We start from the raw sequence: 14,599 nt of genomic DNA, 5'->3' as shown, positions 1-14,599 counted from the left end.
TAGTGTATGTAAGTACATATTATACACCGATACGACTGTGTATTTATATAGTGCATATACATATGCATATACATACATACAGCCACTCGTAGTATTTAAAGACAACTGGTATTTTTTTAGAAATCAATTTAAAAAAATAGCTTGAACATGCACATATACATACACTCTTTTTTATTCCAATTTTGCATCTTGAATATATCCCGTGCATTTGATTTTATTTATGATCATTTTTAGGTGTCTTGTGTGTGAATCTATTTTTAAGATTATACTGTATTGTCGATTTAATTATAGAGAACTTCAACGAAAACTTCTTCTTCTATCGACACGTGACACGATTCTAATCCTACATATGTATATATGATACATATGAATATTTTTAAAATTAATTTAGACACTACTTGGCAAACTGTTAGTCAATCTTTAATATGGTCTATTAAAGCTTTCACATTCACACCAAATATTCCATCCACTGAAAAATCTTACTGAGGACCAACGAACAAAGACTACTAGAAACTTTCGGCATCTCTGTGCATCCTACACGTAAATACATGCATACACGCTCGTTCATAATATAATCAAGAAAGAAAAGCTATCTTTAGTCTAATGAAGCTTTCCGACCCTTCTATGCGATCAGTTCCATTCCCTATGCAATTTCAAAATTACGCCCGACCCCCTACCACCCCCACAAAGGATGCAAATTTTTGGATCTCCATACTCCATATGGAGAAATATATATGTTGAAACCGCACATTTGAACATCGCACTTTTCTACTTGACTTTGACTTGTTAACGAATATTCGAATATGACATATCGATACCTGACAATGGCTGGCTGCTTGGAAACTATGCAATTTTATTGGAATTAGCGCCAAATTTTTCCGTCAGGTGTCGCTGTTTATATTCATTTCGAAATCGGCGGATTGGACCTTTATATTAAAGACCTTTATGTATATATTCGAATACACTCGATTTCCTTTGCCCGTTTTTTGCCTTGCCATTCATACAGACCTCTAAAAAACACTCGTACATCAAAATCGCCCTAATAAACCCGTTTATATCTGTATGGTATGATGACATCATACTAGCCCTCGCGGTCGAACGATCCATTTTTACATTTGATCAAATGCAGGCTTCCGATCAGTAACTCGTACACGTTTGTCTCCTGAATAATGATGGGCAGCGGGGGCGGATACTTCTTGGAGATGTCTATAGAATAGATGTTAGGACAACGGATGGAGTCAAAGAGTTAACATTACAGAAGGCGTGAAAAAAATGCGGATCGGATCTCGTCCGTCGCCGCTGTCGCCGCCCTTGTCTTTTCCGCCATCCAGACATCCTGCTTATTGGTACGAGATATGTATGGGTATGTATTGTAAATGTATTTAAATTTCTCAGGTGCTGGGTGGAGCCGGACTCCACCATGGATTCACCACACCCCCTCCAGTAAACAGAATTCTTATTTTTCCAAAATTTGAAAATTTCCAAAAATTAAAAATTTTTAAAGTTATGAGAAATTTTGAGATGTGAGATTGATATGGAGAGAGATGGTTATTAGACCCGATTGTTAATATGGTCCCTTCTGTTGGCGTTGCCAGATTGAATGGCGAGCATGTCAACATGAAATGAATACAAACAGCGACACCTGGCGGGCAAATTTGGTGCTAATTCAAATACTACCGCATAGTTTCCTAGCAGCCAGCAATTGTCAGATATCAATATATTATATTCGATATGTCGTATTCGAATATTCGTTAACAAGTCTAAGTCAAATAGAAAATTGCGCAATGTTGAAATGTGCGGGCAAATTACACTTGCTGTTCAACATACACATCCATAAGTACGAAATTCAAAAATTTGCATCCTTTGTGGGACGGTAGGGGGTTTTAAAATACACCTGTAACTGTGGCACAGGACTAAACCAATTATTCTTTAACACTCACGGGAATGAGGAGGTTTTCCTCCATGTCGTGAATTTATCAACATGATTAAGCGCAGTCCATACAGTCCAGGTTGAAAATGTTTGGCTTTTCAAGTATGTGAATCAGAACAACAATATTCAACCATACTCGAATGATTCCAATTAAATATTTTTTTTCTAAGTTTAAATGAACTATGTATTTTTAAAGTAATGTTTGTACTTAAAATCATTAGAATTCGATAAAAATTTTTGTTGTAACAATTTCCTATTCAAGTGGGGCAAAATGACTGCTGAATAACCCAGAAGTGTACCATCGGCATATTACAAATATACAATTACAGCTAATACTAAATTTTGTTTAACAGACAAGGGAACAGTCGGGGTTTCCGGGTTATGTGGTACTGCCGCAAAGCATCGCTTCGGAATAGTAGCATATGTGTACTCTTGAAATTACAGGTATGAATGGTCTAAACAGTTGTTTTTTATCCTTGCGGATATAATATCCACCTGTCTGTTTATATGCAAACTAGTCGCTACAGACCATATCACTCGAAAAACAACATTTGCAAAGGTATGAACAACCTCCTAATTATAATATTTATAATTATCAATTATATCTTGAATTTAAGGCTATTTGTACATTTGTACAACGTAAGTAAGTCGAAATCCATCTGATATGAAAGGCTGTCACTTTCTTGCCTGTTAGCGGCTAGCAGCCTCAACTTTAATTTGTATGCCTGTCCAAAGGCACAGACTGTACTCAATGTAGCTTTCTTCGAAAAGCAGATTACGTCTAGTTTTCCAGTCGAAATATCACAGTAAAAGGGTTAAAATGTTTAAATTCCTGGGCCAGCTGAAACCCTTTTCGGGCGATAAACTTTCAGTGGTGTGGTGTGGGCATAATGTGCAGCAAAATCAATATTGAAATCAATAAAAAAAAATGTATCCAGCAGTAGTTGTCACCCTCAATGTGCTAAAAAATGCACCCCTCAATCAATATTTGTATGAATGTAGATATGTATGTACATATGTGTATACATACATGTACATGGAAAGGTTTATTGTCTTTGTATGTAAATTAAATACCACTCCACTGAACGGATTGCTCAAAGTGCAAAGAAGTTTTTTCCCTCTTTGATAGGTTCTGTCTATGATTGGAAATTGAAGTAAAGGGTATTAATTATCTAATTTACGTACATATGTACATACAATCAAATGTACAGCGTATAATATATATGATTTGATTTGGGACCCTCTGCATATCCTGCCTACTCAGTTGACAGGAGCTCACGCAGCTATTTCGTATGGATGTGTATGCGTGTACATATACATATGAATGTACATATATTCATCGCCTACTTTTCAATATTCGCAAGTAACCTTATGCGCGCAGTGCCGTTAAATTCCTAGGTGCCTCAACACCCCAAGGGAGGCTACTGCGAACATTTGTACATTTCTTGTATTATTTATTCTTAAAACCCCAACAATACATACATATGTACGTATGTATGCGTAAAGAAATTAAAAAGCTACAGTATATATGTACATATAATCCTAGAAGGGTGACCATCAACCCCACAATAAGCCAGTTCATCGGTAAAAGAGCATTGCTCTTAACTTTCTCTGTTTTCCGAATATGGACTTGCTATACAAATTAATGTCGTACCAACATAAAACGCTCCGCAAAAAAAGCACACCCCCACCCATATGTACATGCATAAGTATGTATGTATATGTGGTCCTTGAAACCTGGGGCTGATTCTTTTTCATCACAGTGGATGATCTCGGTTTTTTTATACATGCATATACATATACATAAACCTACGTTTTTTGTTTTCTCTTCTTTTTTTTAATTTTGATGTAGGGTGGTGATGGTGGTGTTTCGACTGCACAAGCAGGCGGAAGGTGGCAAAAATTGCCCATTCCGCTCCCTTTCGCTCATTCCCTGTTTCACAGTTGTTCGTTTTCGAACGCACATTCTGCCTTCCTTCTTCGCCACCACCAACTTCATTATAATTTTTGTCGGGGTAGTTTTTTTCATTTAGGTTTTGTGTGTTCTTTGTCCCATCCTTGTTACGCGGCTCTACAAATGCCCTACCCGATGGCTCTAATAACCAAATGATAGCTATGGGACAAGCCAATGTTCGAAGGGTACTTCCTCTGTGTGCAAGGCTCAACCAACTCAAAACGGCACCCCCAAATTTTTTTTTTTGGTCCGTGAAAAATTGGATAAAAAATTCTTGGCAGTTTTAGCATCTGAAATTTCTAACATTGAATTATGGAAAATCGATTTTTTGGTTTTGCAAAAATGAAACGACATCTACCCTCGTGACATATACTATATGTATGTACATATATACATACATACAGACATAGATAGGTACACACAGATAGATAGTACACATGAACATATAGTATGGATGAGAATACAGATAAAGACGTGGTGGTGTATGTGTAATAATCGTAACCAAGTTCAAGTTGTTAGTTAAGTAAGCAGCTTCTTTTCCACCTACCTATAAACCTATAAGGTGCACTAAGGTGTACTGGGGTTGAACTTTGGTTGGTGCAAGTGAATCCTCCTGGCGATTAATAGAAGAATACATAATTTCATTAATATTTACGAAAGCGACCAAAACAGCGCGCCAGACGACGGCGACCGTCACCACCATTAAATCAAATGTTTTGTGGCAGACACGAACACGAACTCACCCACTATATTCCCAGGAATCCCGTAGCAAGTCAAATAATTGATAGCTTATAACAAGAGCGAAGCTACGCTACGCTACCATTTTCCCAATAAAGGCTCCGATGATGCACAAAGAAAAACTGCACATACAAATCCGGAAAAGTTTTGCCTTCTAAACTTTCTAAATTAACAGCCCAATAGTCGATAATGACTGCTGTTGTCTGCACCAAAAGAGGCAAACATATTTTTAAGCTAAAAGCTTTGATATCTAATATCCACTGCTTATCTTCTCAGTGTAGAATTTCTCAATAATTTAATAACTAAAAACGATACGTTTAGTACTCGCCTGGATAGCATTTCTTTCTATCTGTATCCGTATTGCAGCATTATCCTACCGGCCATTTCGCACACACGTCGCATCATCCTTGGCCTTTCTTCCTGTGCCGCAGCCGTTGCCGATGCTGTTAGCGAATGTGGAGTTGGCACTAACTCTTCATCAAGGGATACGTATACATGGAAGAGAGTGGGCGAGATATCTCTGTCGTCGTGTCAGTATCAGGATCACGATTCGAGAACATTAACGCTTTAATTGCCTTTGTTTAATTTACCTTGGTGTATACCGGAAATTTACAGGAACTTCATTTGTACGTCGTCTGCTTAACGTGACGATGGGCCAGCTGGCCGTCTGGCCAGCTCGGGAGTTGGAGCTCAAGAGAATGGGGTGTCCGTGTCCAAGGGCTGGGTGTGGGGTCTCGACTGTTGGTCTTTCCTCCTTGTCGTTCGTGCGTGCCGAGATATACGATTAACTGCATCAATAAAAGGAGTCACAGCACCGCCAATTGCCCAGGGCCTTTTGCTCCCCCTCGACGAGACACTGGTGTTAAGTTCACGTGCCATTTGCCAGATGTAAGAGAGGTAGAGCATTCTAGACAAAAAAAATATTATTTGATCAGATAACTCAGACAATTTTGAAAAATTATCCATCCAAATCCGCAATATCTAAATATAATAAAATATAAATATTACAAAAATTACAGGTAATTGTTAATTTAACCACATAACCTACAATATACATAGTTCTGCCAGTTGTGTTTCACAGGACTTGCTTTCGAGGGTACGCTGCTTATTGTTGCAGAGTTGTCAATTTGATTTTCTGTTCTCTTAAAAAAGTGTCTACACTATGAACATTACGTCTGTTCTGTATATATGTATAGTATGAAGTCGAACTGTTCTCTGTGTAAGTTCTAATAATCAATCGAAAATAATTATACATACTATCTTCAATTGATTTCGATTCACTATCGATTTCCCTAAATTTCCTATTTCTATTCATCATATTCAAATAGATTACCAGTACATATGTACATACATATGTATGTATCTATGTATGGACGTACATTCTCTGACTCCTAAACTGAATCACTCATTACGCAGTGTCATTGGGATATAATTAATTTTGTTACGGTGGAAGTTCGATTTGGGCTCATAAGCATAAGTCAGCATCCTCTTCTGCCCGAGTGGTCGTAAAAGGCATAAAAGCAGCAATTTATATGCTCAAGTTGCATAATTATTGCTGAGCTGCGCTGCGAGTGAGCCACATAAGTTGTCATGCTTTATCCTTATCCTACTCTTGGCCCAATTTCCGAAATGTACCTATACGTTGGCTAATTTACTTTTTATGAATATGAATTCGCATCCCTCCGCTCAAAGATGACTATTTACGCCATCTCTTTCCCTCAGGACTACACATCCGACATAATAAATTATTTACACGCGTCTATGTACGTGCTTCTGCGCTTTAGCTTTTCTGAATATTCGCCCCCCCCCCCCCCCCCCCCCCTTACTAATAAAATGAATAGGAAGTGAAATCCAGCAAATTGGTTAATCCGTTAATACTCGTATTTTATCTGAAACTTCAAGCATTTTCGTCAATTTAACGACTCACATAGGTCTAAAGCTCAACTTATTTTTCGATGATCATTGCTTCCTAATTTAGACCATTCCATTCATACTGAGTCGATACAGCAATTTTCTGTCCGTTCTGAGAGACTATTAGAGGTAGAGCAATATAATTTTTTTGTGGATACTTCCGTGACAGGCGTGAAACAAAATTTTCAAAATTATGTTTCGTTCCATACAGGGCGTAGAACCATAGAGAATGACCATATATACCAGATTTTCGAATTTGGATCAGATCGGATCAATTCAGTGGCTAGCTACCTCTTCCATGCGCTTTTTTTCTCTCTATTTATCTCTCTCTCTCTCTCTCTCTGTCTCTTTCACACACTCTTCCTCGTCCAGTGTGCGCCCCTGGCGGATATACAACGGCTCCAGATCCCAGATATAACGGCTGGTGTTGGTATTCTAAAATTATAATCAAATAACTAGCGGTCGTGGTTCCTCTCTTTCCCTATATGCTTTCCCCATTTCTCATTCAAGTGAGAGATATCGCAGTCTGTTTTGCCTGTCCTATTAAGCAAATCAATCTGCTCTTTTTTTTATAGGTGCCGCAACTCATAGCGTAACATCTTCTATTAGTACAGTAACATGCTATAGTAATTCGCTTCTCTGTAATACCCTCGTCCAATGTATAAATTTATAGCTCTGAAAAGATCTAATCTATCAATACTAATAGGATCAATCGTGTACTTGTGTCATCTGCAGATACATAGAATTATGGAAATTATCGTATAAGATCCAGTCCAGTACACTTTATCTGGTCGAAGGTCCAAATTAAATAATATTAATAATAGTAGTCTAGTGAATCCACGTTATAAGCAAGAATTTGTTTGCCAAATGCGTATTCCTACGAGTTTCATATATAACTGGGAAGTATTATTTCTTGTAACCGGAAGCACAGCGCAAGCAACCTGAGCCAGACCGAAATACGTCTACCTGCAGGGCTAGACAATGGAAACTTGCTTCTGGTACCCAGGGAATCCATGCTACATACGTACATTCATACCTATGCACGTAAACCTAATGGGCTCAGATTCTGTTGCTCTGTTTATTTACACTTTTATACATATGTATGCCGTGTAGGTTCAGCACCTTTTTTACACACATCGATAGATGATATTGTTGCCTCAGCAGGTAACCGATTGGGTTAATTCACACGGAATTATTCTAGAGTTGTTTACCCTTGAGCAGGGCAAAATCTGAATTGTTGAGATGATTGTAATGATGGAACTGGAACCCATTACGACTTACGCAATAAGTTCTATATATTGTCGATCAGCATCCAAAGCTGAGTCTGTATAGCCATGTCCGTCTGCCCCGCTGGACAAAAATGATGCACTGGATCAGAATTTACTGACTAACGATGATGCTAGAATTTGTTGGTGTAAATTCTCTAGAGCTCTCAAAATGCCTTCTGAAGGAATTGGTGACCACTATACAATTTATCCACTGATGGAGGACCCTTTGAGAACGCAAAAAGATTCATTAATATACCATCCAAATAAGTGATCGCTGCCTTCGATGGAGAGGAATGGTCATTACAGCTGGAATATGGAAGGAGAAAAGCGACAATGTCAGCAAAGACCAGACCAACTGAGCTAAAGAGATTTAACAAAATTTTAATTAATTATGTTGTCGTGGTGGTAATAATGGCGCAAAACGGTAAACGGATAATTATGCTGGCAATTCCGGTCAAGGGCAAGCGGGCAACGGGCAGGCAGCCGGCATGCAGCCGGACGTCGAGATTGAGGGATGGGATGGGGATGCTCTGATTGCTGCCGACCCGGAATTGGGCAAGGAGAGGCTGCGTTTCAATTATAATTGTTTTAACAGAGTTTTAAATGAACGAAATAGGGGAGACGAGACTGTGGTGGACAAAGGCGTTTGACTTCCGGAATTAAAAAAGCATAACAAATAAAGCAACGCAAATGTGGCTCACCCGCACAGATTTGCTTGGGCATTAATTTGGGATTAAGAACCGTAAAGTATCAGCATTTTCACCATCATCGTTTGCTAAGTGACACACTAAACGAATTTAATTGAAAACCGCTCTACCCAACCGAACGTCCAGACTGCCCTGTCCCCATTTTGTGCTTTTAAAACGTATGCGGAAAATGGAAATACTACAGAAATACTACTACTACTCGAATCCAGTCATAGATTCCCAATCCAGGCAATGTAATAAATAATAAATAAATAATAAATAAATAAAAGGGAGCTTGTCTATGGAAGGGTTAAGTCAAGTTGAACTCCGAACTTTAGAAACGATTACTTTTGATCGAGCTTGGATAATCTGGCGATAATCTGCCTCTGTGTAAAGGTTCTAGACCAATCTTCATATAAATAGATATGTATCGGCGGTAGTAACAGACATACAAAATGAGCAAAATGAAAACAAAATAAAGCAAAGGGTGGGCTATGAGGTCTATAATATCATGTACTTTGCACGGCACGAGCCTAATTTTTTAAAAGGGTAATACAAGTTTACGATAACAAAACACACAACCTCGAAAAATGTCCGTCTTACGTTAAAGACTCGTGCAGTGGAATGGCTGTCGCTGTCAAACCCGGCGATTGACCGGTTAACACACCCCCAATCCCAATACTTTCTTACACCAAATTTCGGTCAAGTTCAGTTCATTCACGTTTCGCTGTCACTCCCGGATTCTGATTGTTGTTGTTTTTTTTTGTTGCTGACCAGAGCCCAGTTTCCCTGTGCTTCGTTGCTTTTGCTCATGGCTTTGATACATACATATGTATGTACATGTGACAAGTATACACTTGTACACTTGTATGTTTCGATAATACTACTACAAACTTTAATCTTCAACACATTCCCTTAATATGGCTATAGTATTAACTGGGAATAGACAAACGATCAAATCAAACAAAGAATCATCCATAATATTATGTTCATCTCAGCAATGTGGCTGGCACAGCCGTCACATAAATATACAGATACAGCTACACAGGTATACCTACCAATATACAGGTATATAGGTGGTATTCAAGCGACCCCAGGTATTCGAGCCACACGCACAAAAATGTGTGGGCTAAGCGGGACACGTAGGGTAGTCAGAAGGCAATTCTCGTCAATGAAAAGTGGGAATGGAACGAACGCCGTATCATACGAGTATCAATAAATTGTCAACGGGAAAAGTGTCAGCCCACATAGAGAGCGAACAGAACAGTTACAAAACAGAGGCGAAGGAGAAGAAGTGTCGAACCGAATCGAACCGAACCCAAGAAAAGCAACAACATAATCAAAAATAATAACACCAAATGAGGCAACCGATCGGAAAGGTGAAATCGTATAAATACATCATAATCATAGACTAGAATTGGGAGAGGAGAGGACCATACTTAAATATGTGCATAAATACATATATACATACATATCTATGTATATGTGTATACTCTGGATGCAAGACAACAAAAAATTCGTTTTGGGATATTCATATCTAGAAATATCTATCCATTTTAAAGCATAAACACTCAAACTAATCATATATTCTATCATCATATTCACAAAGCCTAATAGCTCAGAAATTTACGATTTCATTCATAACATCTAGCCACACGCACAGGGACATGGGGCACCTGCGATATCACAAAGAACCCCGAAACCCTCCATTGTTTGTCCCGACTGGTAGATACCCAGAAATGTATTTATATTGTATCTCCCGAGGAGAGTACCGTACCGTGATATTGGAACTTGGAAATACAAACAAGAACTTCTCCCCAGAAACTAGTATGTATAGTATTTCTCGTTTTGCTTTACGAAAACAAAATTATGAATTCTTCTTACTGGAAACTATGTATGTAAGTGTGTCTTCCGTCAATCATTCTTGTTAAAGACTGTATCGGATTTGGGAGTGTAGCATCGTTTGTCTGTGTGATCGGAGAAGGGCAGAGCCAAACAAAATATGTGATCCGAATTAGCATTTTATCACCTTAAAAGTTCGGTAACAAAAATTCATTTGAGCTGTGAAAACTATCCGTAAAGAGAGTCTCTCTCACACCGATAATCGGATTGAATGGGTTAATGAATGGATGGACGGACCGGTCCGGATCGGACTCAATGAATCTATAAATATGCAAGCAATCTGATCATAGTAGGCCTGGTCTGCTGATGTGAGGCCTGTCTTGGGGATGTATGTTGTACTATATACTAGATGTGTTTTTTCTGGTTCGAATCATTCTTCTTGCTAGAAGGTAATAAGTTACTGTTTTGAAATATGTATCTGTCTTTTCTTAGCGGCCAGCGATGAAGATTACTATCGCCTGTGCGTTGTCAGAAGTCCCTTCCGTTAAATATACTGTACAATATTGGTAGTACAAATGCATGTATATATATATACAATGTATTCGGAATGGAATCTTGGAAATCTAATCATTAAAGCCATGAATATCTCAACCAATTACGATGGCTCCATGAGTTCGTGCGTTGTCCGGACTGAAGCCGAACGCGACTCAAGCGTTTGCAGTTTGTTTGATCACCTGTATTTATTTAATATATCCCACACTACCCACACACTAAAGCGCACGCATACAGATAGGTATACTGTAATTGTAGGTACACATGTATGTACATATATGATGAGCACGATCAGTTATAATGTAGTTTTCTTTCTGAAAACCCAACAAGACTCAGGCACTCACACAGCCATCTATGTACATACTGTATACTCTATTATTTACCGATCGTTTACCGCTCAGCACCGCTCCGATGATCATGCAAATGCATTTCGGGGAGTGGTCGCCGTACGGTGCCAGTTCATCTCAATGGGCTCTATCTGTTTTATGGCTGTGCACAATTATTTGTTAATGATTTGTGTAATTAATTAATATGCAAACATGGTTGTATGTGAGTGCGACTAGTCTTCGCGGGTAAACAATTTTTCGGGTGGTAATAAGTGTAGAATTTAATCTGGGAGATACTATATGTTAGCAGACACTCCGAGTGTGCGCATGCATATGTACATATATGTATGTATCTGAATGCAATAGGGGGCAACGTACTATTAGTACAAACAACTCCTGCTTTGTCTTTGACATATGCGCCTGCTAACTTGTCAACCAGTTAAAATACAATCTGATTTGTTGGTTCAAGGCACTACATCTATACCATATACTCAGTCAAACAACAAAATCATTTTTAAAAAATCATCAAACATTGGACATATTTTACAAATAAATACAAAAAAAAGTAATTGAACAGAATGGTTTCAAATTGATACCTACCATACTGACGTTAAAGTCAACAAAAAAATTTTATTTTAATAATGACCAATGATAATGTTCGATTTAAAAAAATATAAAACTTCTTCCTTTTATTTCGACACTTGGAAACGTTAAACAACAAAAGTCGTTACTGTTATAATTATGGAAGTAGCTAGTGTAATAGTGCTATAAATTTGGGCCTCAAAAGCATGTTTATAAATGCACTCGTATGCCACTGGAGCTAACTGTACCTAGCCCTCCCACTCCAAATGGAAGCACCCACGCATCACCCACACTCCCAGTCACATTTTGTCGCGAAATTAAAACGGAAAACTGCCTCCAGCCGACATATACATATATGTACTCTGTACTCAAAGCGACCAGTCAGCATGCTGGGAAATGGAAAATGGCAAGCCCCCAACCCAGTCCAAGCCTTCTGAAAATACATATATGTATATGTGTACATATGCATGTGTGTCTGTGTGTTCGCCTCATGACCGCGAAATGAGCAAACTTATACATGTTCATGCACATAGTTCATCATACATACATACGTACATACGTGCAAATTTTAATGCGCGTACATTCGCATCATATGTATTTAAATGTGTGGGGCCAAGTGGATCTCAAAATGTACATATGTATGAGCGCTCTCGTATATAGATATGCATATTTACATACAACCATACATACGTAATTCAAAGGAAAGGAGTTAAAGATACTGGCTTGTTAGTAAAAAAAAGAAAAGAAAAAAGGAAGACGAAACGAAACTCAGGACACTCTGTCTCCCTCAGCCTTTGCAATTGACGACCGACCGCCGTCGTCATTGCTATATCGTCGCCTGATACTGCTGACGCTTGGGGGCTGACTGTCAGTGGTACAGCTGTTGGATGCTGACTCCCCTTCCTTCCTCCCCTCCCACTCACTTATACATACAAATACATACATATGCAGTAGTACATATAACCATACATACATACATGCATGCACACATATACAGATACATAGCAAGTGAGTAAAAGCGAGAGTGAGTGAGAGAGGGAGTGTAGTGTGGTTTGCAAAAAAGGGGTTTACGTTTACCTCCCCACCGATTCGCATCCCATACCCTTTACAGTTCCCTTACATACCCACCTACTTCTACTCCTATCCCATCCAACATGCGTGTTTTATTCATTTCTAGTTAAAAAGCGTAAACGCAGACGCGAATTTTACGTTTCTGCCTTATTCGCTGGCTCCTTTTTTCAGTTTTGACTTTTTCCAGCGAAATGAGAATATATGCATTCGATTACGACGCCGACTGCAGGATCATGTGCGAATGTGTGTTGTGTGTGTGAGTGTATACGAATGCAAAGGGTGGAGCATCGTGTCACATCGCATCGCATCTTGGGGAAATGGGGTACGAACCTGCTCCTGCTCCAGCTCCAGCTTCATTCTTTCCTGATTTGCCAGTAAATAAAATGGCGCTTGATGACGAATTCGGTTTTATTTAAATGAAACTAAAGCCACGTACATATGTACAAAAACATGTACATATGTTCTTTTGTTTCGGATAGATTATTATAATGTTCAGCTTAGTGGTCGGATTTCGACTCGTTCGCCCATCTTAGAAAGAAGAGAAAGGATTACATGGAGACCACGTTTTTTTCCATACAATCACAGAAGAAGAGTAATATCGAAATGCATTTATAAAAATCAGCCAGAAAAGCTGCCCCCGAAAAAGAAGAATTCATAGATAATTTGAGTCTTGTGGTAACGCATAAAACTACGGTAAAATTTTCCGATCCTGAGAATATTAACTATATGGCATGAGCAGATTTTTCTTAGTATGTACATATGTAGATATAGGTATGTATAATGTAGGTACATTATCTTCATTCTGGCTGGAATACATTTACCGCTTTGGATGTTTTTTGCTAGGTCGGTAGATTATGTATACTTTTCTACATATTTAAATTTGTACATATCCAAACTTTTTCTCAATTCGATAGTGTTGAAAAAAGCTTGTTTTCTTCTTAAAAGCTTGTATTTTCTTTAACCCTTTCAACGTTTTAGCTATTATAATATTAGGCGGATTAACCATAGAAGAAAACAACGCCTCATACATATATATTGTCGAGCATATTTTCAATTTAAGCTAGTCTAATGGTACTAGATTTTCAAGTATCTAGCTGAGAGGTCAGATCTTCCGTGTCTTGTCGTTTCGTGATTAAATAAGAATTTCGGCTATTAATATAATGTAATTTATTAGTGTGTGTTTATTTATATTTATATTTGTTGGGAAATACTAGGTGATTTGTAATAAATTCTATACACATATAACCTTGATTTTTAACCATGTCCGACTGTCATTCTATCTGTTCTTTTGCAAACTAGCTATTAGTTTCAGAGCTATTTGTGACTTTCAACTCCGACTGAATCTTATCCGCTGGATTCGATCTACTATTAGAAAGCTGCCAAGGCAGTGAGAGTGTTCGAACAAAAAAACCTGTCTGAGACGATATTTGAACAAGTTTAACAGTATTATATAGTACTCGGATAAATCGTAAAAATCGTTATCCTGATATGATGCGACCGATGTGAATGAAACTTGACACGGTTCTTAAGGTTTTTCCATAGCGATTTTATTCGACGAATTAATACATTTTTTATTTAATATTTAAGCGTCATTTTATTACTCCGTTTTACATTTTTTAAACTAAAGGGGCTCTAAAATTAGTTGCATTTGCACTCCTCTTTTCATTAATGTGCTCAGAACTCGTATGTTTAGTTACTTTAAAACTTATTTTTTTTAATTATAAAATATCAGGAAGTAA

This window comes from Drosophila persimilis, unplaced genomic scaffold, assembly GCF_003286085.1.
Source record: "Drosophila persimilis strain 14011-0111.01,24,50 unplaced genomic scaffold, DperRS2 tig00000652-arrow-arrow-pilon, whole genome shotgun sequence".
NCBI lineage: Eukaryota > Metazoa > Arthropoda > Insecta > Diptera > Drosophilidae > Drosophila > Drosophila persimilis.
Note: the sequence above shows the minus strand (reverse complement) of the source record.